The 9,041-nt window shown below is 46.4% G+C and overlaps 1 long non-coding RNA gene across 1 annotated transcript in view; it reads right to left on the bottom strand.

Annotated features, from left to right (window-relative positions):
- Positions 1-1,306: 1,306 nt before the first annotated feature.
- The window catches only part of LOC140425818 (uncharacterized), a 153,715-nt gene continuing 145,980 nt past the window's right edge, over positions 1,307-9,041 (bottom strand). The window contains exon 3 of the long non-coding RNA XR_011948029.1: positions 1,307-1,416. This is a non-coding gene — a long non-coding RNA (uncharacterized lncRNA). The remainder of the gene's footprint in view (positions 1,417-9,041) is intronic.

The raw sequence follows: 9,041 nt of genomic DNA, 5'->3' as shown, positions 1-9,041 counted from the left end.
AACATCACTGAGAAGATGACTGGGGTGCTGAAAGAATGGTTCTGCTGCCTTGACTATTCCGAAGACGCCCATCAGCACTCGCTAGAGCGAGTGCCCAATGGGTCATCGTCTGTTGCATCCTGGGCAACAAGGTTACCATGAAGACTTGACCCTTGCCACCACATATTCTGCAAACACCTGAGAGGGAGGAGAAGCAGGAGGAGGAAAAGGAGAAAGAGGGTGAGTAGAAGAGGCTGGAAGACGAAGAGGAGAAGGAGAAAGAGAGGAGTTAGCCAACAGTTCCACATTCGGGCAGGCTGTCAGTGAACACATCATTCGACTCCAAATCCTGGTAAATAAAACCCCAGATCCGCATTGCACAACATTCACCCATGCAGCCCTTCCACAATATGTTTATCCAATAAAAGTACAAAGGGAGTGCTAGTCTGGAGGCTGTCTTTGTCTGGCCCTGTGCTCCTTTGCAGTGTTACGCTGCAGCTGACCCTTGATGAAGATGCATTACAGAGATGCACTTGCGCAGCTGTGGGTTTCGAAAGTCTGACTTTGGACTGCAGCATTTCTCATGGCAGTCAGGGCTATCTGGAAGAAAGACAACCACAAGAGGATTGGTAGAGCGAAGGTGGTTGGAGCATGATTGCTGCCTTTCAACAGAGGACAGAAAGTGTGTCCACCGCAGAACCACTGCCACTTTCCCAGTGTATGTGTGTGTGTGTGGGGGGGGGGGGGGGGGGGGGGGGTGAAAGGGAGGAGTGGGAGCATTGCAGTGCTGGAACTATCCAAATAATCTGCTGTGAGAGCCTCAAAGGCCCTTTGAGTGCCGCAACAATGACGGATGCACTCTGAGTGTGCATGGCACCAAGCTAGGCTTGCGTAGCAACAAGCAGAGATCTCATGACCGCAGTATATCACTAAGACATTGGGTGACCTTTTCTTGCGTTTCAATGGAGGCTGAATCATCGGACATCATGGGATTGGCAACACTTCCACCTTTGAAAAATGGGCTCCAGGGTTTCCACAGTGCTCCATGCCAAGCTAGAGCTGGGCTCCACCATGCTCCTTGATCGTTACAGCAAGCTTTCTGATGCACCAAACATGCCGATCAACCTTTTTCCATATGATGCTCCATAAGTCCTCATCTAAGTCCTCGGTAACTGAACGTGTGTGAAACCTTGCCATCCGGGGACTTGGCATCTACTCTATCCTTTCCCCCTGCCCTGGCTGCAGCCCACTCCGCCCATGAGACTCACCGTGGGCATCTTGGATCAATGCTCCTTGGACAGGCACATGCAGTGCCAATGTCTGAGATGTCGTTGTGAGTGGTAGATTGAGTGAATGCCTATCTTCCTTCTCACTTTCTTCTTCAATGAGGCATGATAACTGCTGCACCACTTCCAGGCCAGGCGGCAATTCTTGGCTCTATGAAGACATTAAAACACAAGAGCACAGTTTGGGTGGTGTGGGGGAAGCAAGTGTGCATATTTTCACCTTCTGTAGATTGTAAATCATAACTGATTGTGGGATGAGGCTGGTGGGCTTTGAGAAGATAGATTATAGATAGGAACATACTGTCATCCTCTTTGGTCTGAGCTACACTGTTGGGCACAGCTGCTGACAGGAATCTCTCCCTCTATGGGCATGGGAACATGCAGCCATGGCTGTCCCCTGCCTATCAGGTGCTGCTGCCAATAATGAACCACCCTGTCTTGCAAGGAGTGTGAAGTGGATGTAGTACAATGTGTATGGGTCGTGTGTCCGCCGTTGTTGAATAGCTGGCAGTGTGTCCAAACTGTGACATATGAGTATGTGACTTGCAACAGGACTAAAGATGTGAGTGTGAGGTGAAATCCTTGCTTGATAGAAATTGTTGCTCAGCAAGGGGATGTGGCGACTAGAACAGTGGGTGAGCTGGTAGTGCCGTTGGTCGAAGATGGCCTGTGAAGATGCATTCGCCAAGCTTGACCATTCATATGTAAGGTTATTAAACTTCTTTCAGCACCAGACCCAGGTCCTCAGAACTTAAACCTTGACAATGACCACACAATTCCTGCACTGCTATCATCTCAGTGTGTGTTTGAAGGACTGTCTGGCCCCAAGAAGGGAACATCTGCCCTCTTGAAAATTCCTGTATCAAGGCCTTCCAGCACGGCATCTATGAACCTCGGTTTATGCTTACTCGCCTCTTGAGTCAGAGTCAGCTTCTTTCTGGTCTTCTATTCTTCCTTAACTAGTTTCAGCCCTACTTCAGCCAGAATCCACTTTGCCTGTAAGAGATCAATGAACACAGGGACAGGAATGGTTGTTGGAAGTTCCGGGGTATAGATGTTTCAGTAAGAGTAGGGAAGGTGGGAAAAGAGGTGGAGGAGTAGCATTGTTAATCAAGGATAGTTTAACAGCTGCAGAAAGGCAGTTTGAAGGGGATCTGCCTACTGAGGTAATATAGGCCGAAGTTAGAAATAGGAAAGGAGCGGTCACATTGTTAGGAGTTTTCTATAGACCCCCAAATAGTAATAGAGATGTGGAGGAAGAAATTGCAAAACAGATTATGGATAGGTGTGGAGGTCTCAGGGTAGTTGTCATGGGTGACTTTAACTTTCCAAATATTGATTGGAACCTCTATAGGTCGAACAGTTCGGATGGGGCAGTTTTTGTACAGTGTGTGCAGGAGGGTTTCCTGACACAATATGTGGATAGGCCGACAAGAGGGGGGGGCAACATTAGATTTGGTACTGGGTAATGAACCGGGCCAAGTGTTAGATTTGTTTGTGGGAGAGCACTTTGGAGATAGTGACCACAATTCGGTGTCTTTCACTATTGCAATGGAGAGGGATAGGGCCATACGGCAGGGCAAGGTTTATAATTGGGGAAGGGGTAATTATGATGCGATTAGGCAAGAATTAAGGAGCATAAGATGGGAACAGAAACTGTCAGGGAAAGGCACAAATGAAAAGTGGAGCTTGTTCAGGGAACAAATTCTGTGTCCTTGATAGGCATGTCCCTGTCAGGCAGGGAGGAAATGGCAGTGTGAGGGAACCATGGTTCACAAAAGAGGTTGAATGTCTTGTCAAGAGGAAAAAGGAAGAGTGTGTAAGGATGAGAAAACAAGGTTCAGTAGGGTCGCTTGAGGGTTACAAGGTAGCAAGGAATGAGCTGAAAAAAGGGCTTAGGAGAGCTAGGAGGGGGCATGAGAAGTCCTTGGCGGGTCGGATCAAGGAAAACCACAAGGCTTTTTACTCTTATGTGAGAAATAAAAGAGTGACCAGGGTGAGGGTAGGGCTGGTCAAGGACAGTAGTGGGAACTTGTGCATGGAGTCAGAAGAAATAGGAGAGGCGTTGAATGAATACTTTTCTTCAGTGTTCACAAAGGAGAGGGGCCATGTTTTTGAGGATGAGAGTCTGATTCTGGCGGGTAGGCCAGAGGAAATAGATGTTCTGAGGAAGGATGTATTAAGCAATTTTGAAAAACCTGAGGGTTGACAAGTCCCCTGGGCCAGATGGGATATACCCAAGGATTCTTTGGGAGGCAAGGGATGAGATTGCAAAGCCTTTGGCTTTAATCTTTGGGTCCTCGCTGTCCACTGGGGTGTTGCCAGAGGACTGGAGAGTGGCAAATGTTGTTCCTCTGTTCAAGAAAGGGAATAGGAATGACCCTGGTAATTATAGGCCAGTTAGTCTTACTTCAGTGGTCGGGAAGATAATGGAAAAGGTCCTGAAGGATAGGATTTATGGCCATTTGGAAAGATGCAGCTTAATCCGGGATAGTCAACACGGATTTGTGAAGGGTTGGTCTTGCCCCACAAATTTGATTGAATTCTTTGAGGAGGTAACTAAGTGTGTAGATGAAGGTAGAGCAGTTGATGTCATAGACATGGATTTTACTACGGCGTTTGATAAGGTTCCCCATGGTCGGCTCATGAAGAAAGTAAGGAGGTGTGGGAAAGAGGGAAATTTGGCCAATTGGATAAGTAACTGGCTATCACATAGAAGACAGAGGGTGGTGGTGGATGGAAAATGTTCAGACTGGAGACTAGTTACCAGCGGTGTACCACAGGGATTAGTGCTGGGTCTTCTGCTATTTGTGATTTTTATCAATGACTTGGAGGAGGGGGCTGAAGGGTGGGTAAGTAAATTTGCTGATGACACCAAGATTGGTGGAGTAGTGGATGAGGTGGAGGGCTGTTGTAGGCTTAAAAGAGACATTGATAGGATGCAGAGCTGGGCCGAAAAATGGCAGATGGAGTTTAACCCTAATAAGTGCGAGGTGATTCATTTTGGTAGAAAAAATTTGAATGCGGATTACAGGGTCAACGGCAGGGTTCTGAGGAATGTAGGGAACAGAGAGATCTTGGGGTTCATGTCCACAGATCTCTGAAGGTTGCCACTCAAGTGGATAGAGCCGTGAAGAAGGCTTATACTGTGTTAGCGTTTATTAACAGGGGGCTTGTTTGAGAGCCACGGGGTTATGCTGCAACTATACATGACACTGGTGAGATCACATTTGGAGTATTGTGTGCAGTTCTGGTCACCTCATTATAGGAAGGATGTGGAAGCATTGGAACGGGTGCAAAGGAGATTTACCAGGATGCTGCCTGGTTTGCAGGACAGGTCTTATGAGGAAAGGTTGAGGGAGCTAGGGCTTTTCTCTTTGGAGGAGAGGAAGATGAGAGGCGACTTAATAGAAGTTTATAAGGTAATGAGGGGGATAGATAGAGTGTACGTTCAGAGACTATTTCCTCGGGTGGATGTAGCTGTAACAAGGGGGCATAACTATAAGATTCAGGGTGGGAGATATAGGAGGGATGTCCGAGGTAGGTTCTTTACTCAGAGAGTGGTTAGGGTGTGGAATGGACTGCCTGCTGTGATAGTGGAGTTGGACACTTTAGGAACTTTCAAGCGGTTATTGGATAGGCACATGGAGCACAATCGAATGACAGGGAGTGGGATAGCTTGATCTTGGTTTCGGACAATGCTTGTCATCGAGGGCCGAAGGGCCTGTTCTGTGCTGTACTGTTCTATGTTCTATGTTCTAACACAGCCTAGCTTTAAGTGATGCTAGGTTTGCACAAACCTGGTCCCCCTTTTCATAAAGTGTGCAGGCATTGTGAGACAGCACATTCAGCACTGGGCCAACCATTATATTGAGAAGGTAGCATGAAATTTGCATGCTGCCTACACCCACATGATCAGACGCAGGACATAGATACATTAGAAGATAGGAGGAGGCCTTTTAGCCCTTCGAGCCTGCTCCGCCAGTCATCACGATCATGGCTGATCATCCAACTCAATAGCCTAATCCTGCTTTCCCCCCATAGCCTTTGATCGCATTCTCCCCAAGTGCTATATCCATCCGCCTCTTGAATATATTCAAAGTTTTAGCATCAACTACTTCCTGTGGTAATGAATTCCACAGTCTCACCACTCTTTGTATGAAGAAATGTCTCCTTATCTCTGTCCAAAATGGTTTACCCTGAATCCGCAGGCTGTGACCCCTGGTTCTGGACACACCTATCATTGGTAACATCTTCCCTGCATCTACCCTGTCTCGTCCTGTTAGAATTTTATAAGCCTCTATGGGATCCCCCCCTCATTCTTCTGAACTCCAGCGAGAACAATCCCAACCTAGTCCATCTCTCCTCATATGACAGTCCCGCCATCCCTGGAAACAGTCTGGTAAACCTTCTCTGCACTCCCTCGAGAGCAAGAACATCCTTCCTCAGAGAAGGAGACCAAAACTGCACACACTACTCCAAGTGTGACCTCACCAAGACCCTGTATAATTGCAACAACACATCCCTGCTTCTATACTCGAAACCTCTTGCAATGAAGGCCAACATACCATTAGCCTTCTTTACCACCTGCTGCACCTGCAAGCTTACCTTCAGTGAATGGTGCACAAGGACACCCAGGTCCCACTGCAAACTCCCCTCTCCCAATTTACAACCATTCAGGGGGTAATCTGCCTTTCTGCTTTTGCTTCCAAAATGACTAACCTCACACTTATCCAAATTATACTGCATCTGCCATTGGTTTGCCAACTCGCCCAACCTGTCCAGATCTTGCTGTAGGATCCCTGCATCCTCGTCACAATTCACCCTTCCACCTAATTTGGTATCATCTGCAAACTTTGAGATGTTACATTTTGTTCCCTCATCCAAATCATTAATATATATTGTGAATAGCTGGGGTCCCAGCACAATCCCTGTGGTACCCCACTGGTTACTGCGTGTCAATTTGAAAAGGACCCATTAATCCCTACACTTTGTTTCCTCTCTGCCAACCAGTTTTCTATCCACCTCAATACATTTCCCCAATCCCATGCGCTTTAATTTTGCACGATAATCTCTTATGTGCGACTTTGTCAAACGCCTTCTGAAAGTCCAAATATACCACGTTGACTGGCTCCCCCTTGTCGACTGTACTGGTTACCTCTTTAAAGAATTCCAACAGATTTGTCAAGCATGATTTTCCCTTCATAAATCCGTGCTGACACTGACTGATCCTGCCATTGCTTTCTAAATGTTCCGCTATAAAGTCCTTGATAATGGATTCAAGCATTTTTCCCACTATCGAGGTTAGGCTTACTGGTCTATAATTCCCTGCTTTCTCTTTACCTCCCTTTTTGAATATCGGAGTGACGTGAGCTACCCTCCAATCTGCAGGGACAGTTCCAGAGTCTATAGAATCCCAGAAGATGACCACCAATGCATTCACTATTTCCAGAGCCATCTCCTTAAGAACTCTGGGATGCAGATTCTCAGGCCCTGGGGACTTATCCGCCTTCAAACCCATCAGTTTTCCCAGCACCATTTCTCTACTAATGTTGATCTCCTTCAGTTCATCCCTCTCACTAAACCTTTCATTCTCCAACATTTCTGGGATCTGATTTGTGTCCTCATTTGTGAAGACAGAACCAAAGTATGTATTTAATTGCTCAGCCATTTCTTTGTCCCTTATTATGCCTTCCCCTGTTTCTGTCTGCAGTGCGCCGACATTTCTCTTTACCAATCTCTTTCTCTTCACATATCTGTAGAAACTCTTATTGCCAGTCTTTATGTTCCCTGCAAGCTTCCTTTCGTACTGTACTTTCTCCTTCTTAATCAATCCCTTCGTCCTTCTTTGCTGAATTCTAAACTGCCCCCAATCCTCAGGCTTATTATTTTTCTTGGCCAATCTGTATGCTTCTTCCTTGGATCGGATACTATTTCTAAATTCCTTTGTAAGCCATGGATTAGCCCTCTTATCCCCTTTGCTTTTGTGCCAGACAAGAATGAACAGTTGCTGTAGTTCCTCCATGTGTTCCTTGAATGTTTGCCATTGTCTATCCACTGTCATCCCTTTAAGTAACTCTCCCCAATCTATCAAGGCCAACTCACACCTCATATCCTCATAGTTCCCTTTATTAAGATTCAGCACCCTAGTCTCTGAATCAACTACTTCACTCTCCATCTTGATAAAAATTCGATCATATTATGGTTGCTCATCCCCAAGGGGTCTCGTACAGCCAGATTGGCAATAATTCCCTTATCATTACACAGTACCCAGGCTAAGGTGGCCGGCTCTCTAGTTGGTTCCTCCATATATTGGTCAAGAAAACCATCCGTATACACTCCAGAAATTCCTCCTCTACGGCATTGTGGCTAATTTGATTTGCCCAATCTATGTGAAGATTAAAATCACCCATGATCACCGATATTCCCTTATTACATGCATCACTAATTTTTTGTTTAATGCCATTCTCAACCTCACCAGTGCAGTTTGGGGGTCTATGTATGACACCCACTCGTGTTTTTTGTCCCTTGATATTTCTCAACTCTACCCATACAGATTCCACATTGTCAGAGCTAATATCCTTTCTCACTATTGTGTAAATTTCCTCTTTAACCAGCAGTGCCACACCACCACCTTTTCTTTTATGCCTGTCCTTCCTAAATACGGAATACCCTGGGACATTCAGTTCCCATCCCTGTTCACCCTGCAGCCATGTCTCCGTAATCCCAATTATATCATGCCCATTTATATCTATCTGTGTGATTAGCTCACCCACTTTATTGCAAATGTGCATTAAGGCACAAAAGAACCTTTAAGTTTGTCTTTTTCACATTGTTTGTCTTGCTCCCAATATTTTTCTCTACTGCCCTGTTCGAATTTTGTCCTTGGTTTCTCCACCTATCACTTTTCTTCTTCACTTTTCTACCTTTTGCTTTTGTCCTTGCTCCCTCTTTCTTTGACTCCTTGCGTAGGTTCCCATCCCCCTGGCATTTTTGTTTAAACCCTCCCCAACCGCTATAGCAAATAGCCCCCCTAGGACATCAATTCCAATCCTGCCCAGGTGTAACCCGTCCAGTTTGTCCAGGTCCCATCTCCACCAGAACAGGCCCCAATGCCCTAGGAATCTGAAACCCTCCCCCTGACACCATCTCAGCCACGTATTCATCCTATATATCCTGTCATTTCTACTCTGACTAGCACGTGGCACCGATAGTAATCCTTAGATCACTTCCTTTGAGGTCCGATTTCTTAACTTCCTTCCAACTCCCTGTATTCTGCCTTTAGGACCTCATCCCATTTTTCACCTATGTCGTTTGTACCGATGTGTACCACGACCACTGGCTGTTCACCCTCCCCCTCCAGAATGTCCTGTAACCGCTCCGAGACATCCTTGACCCTAGCACCAGGGAGGCAACATACCATCCTGGAGTCTCGTTTGCAGCCACAGAAATGCCTGTTTATTCCCCTTACAATTGAATCCTCTATAACTATTGCACTGTCACACTTGTTACTCCTCCCCTCTGTAGCAGAACCAACTGTGGTACCACAGGTTTGGCTGTTGCTGTTTTACTCTGAGAGGCCTTTCCCCTCAACAGTATCCAAAATGGTACATCTGTTCTGCAGGGGAATGGCCCCAGGAAATTCCTACACTACCTGCCTCGCTCTCTTGCTCTGTCTGGTGGTCACCCATTCCCTTCCTGTCTGCGGAGTTTGAGCCTGCTGTGTGACCACCTCTCGATACGTGCAGTCACTGCATCCGATTTCAGGGGCTATCC

Source organism: Scyliorhinus torazame, chromosome 6 (genome assembly GCF_047496885.1).
Source record: "Scyliorhinus torazame isolate Kashiwa2021f chromosome 6, sScyTor2.1, whole genome shotgun sequence".
NCBI classification, from domain to species: domain Eukaryota; kingdom Metazoa; phylum Chordata; class Chondrichthyes; order Carcharhiniformes; family Scyliorhinidae; genus Scyliorhinus; species Scyliorhinus torazame.
This window is presented reverse-complemented; position numbering and strand designations above follow the sequence as displayed.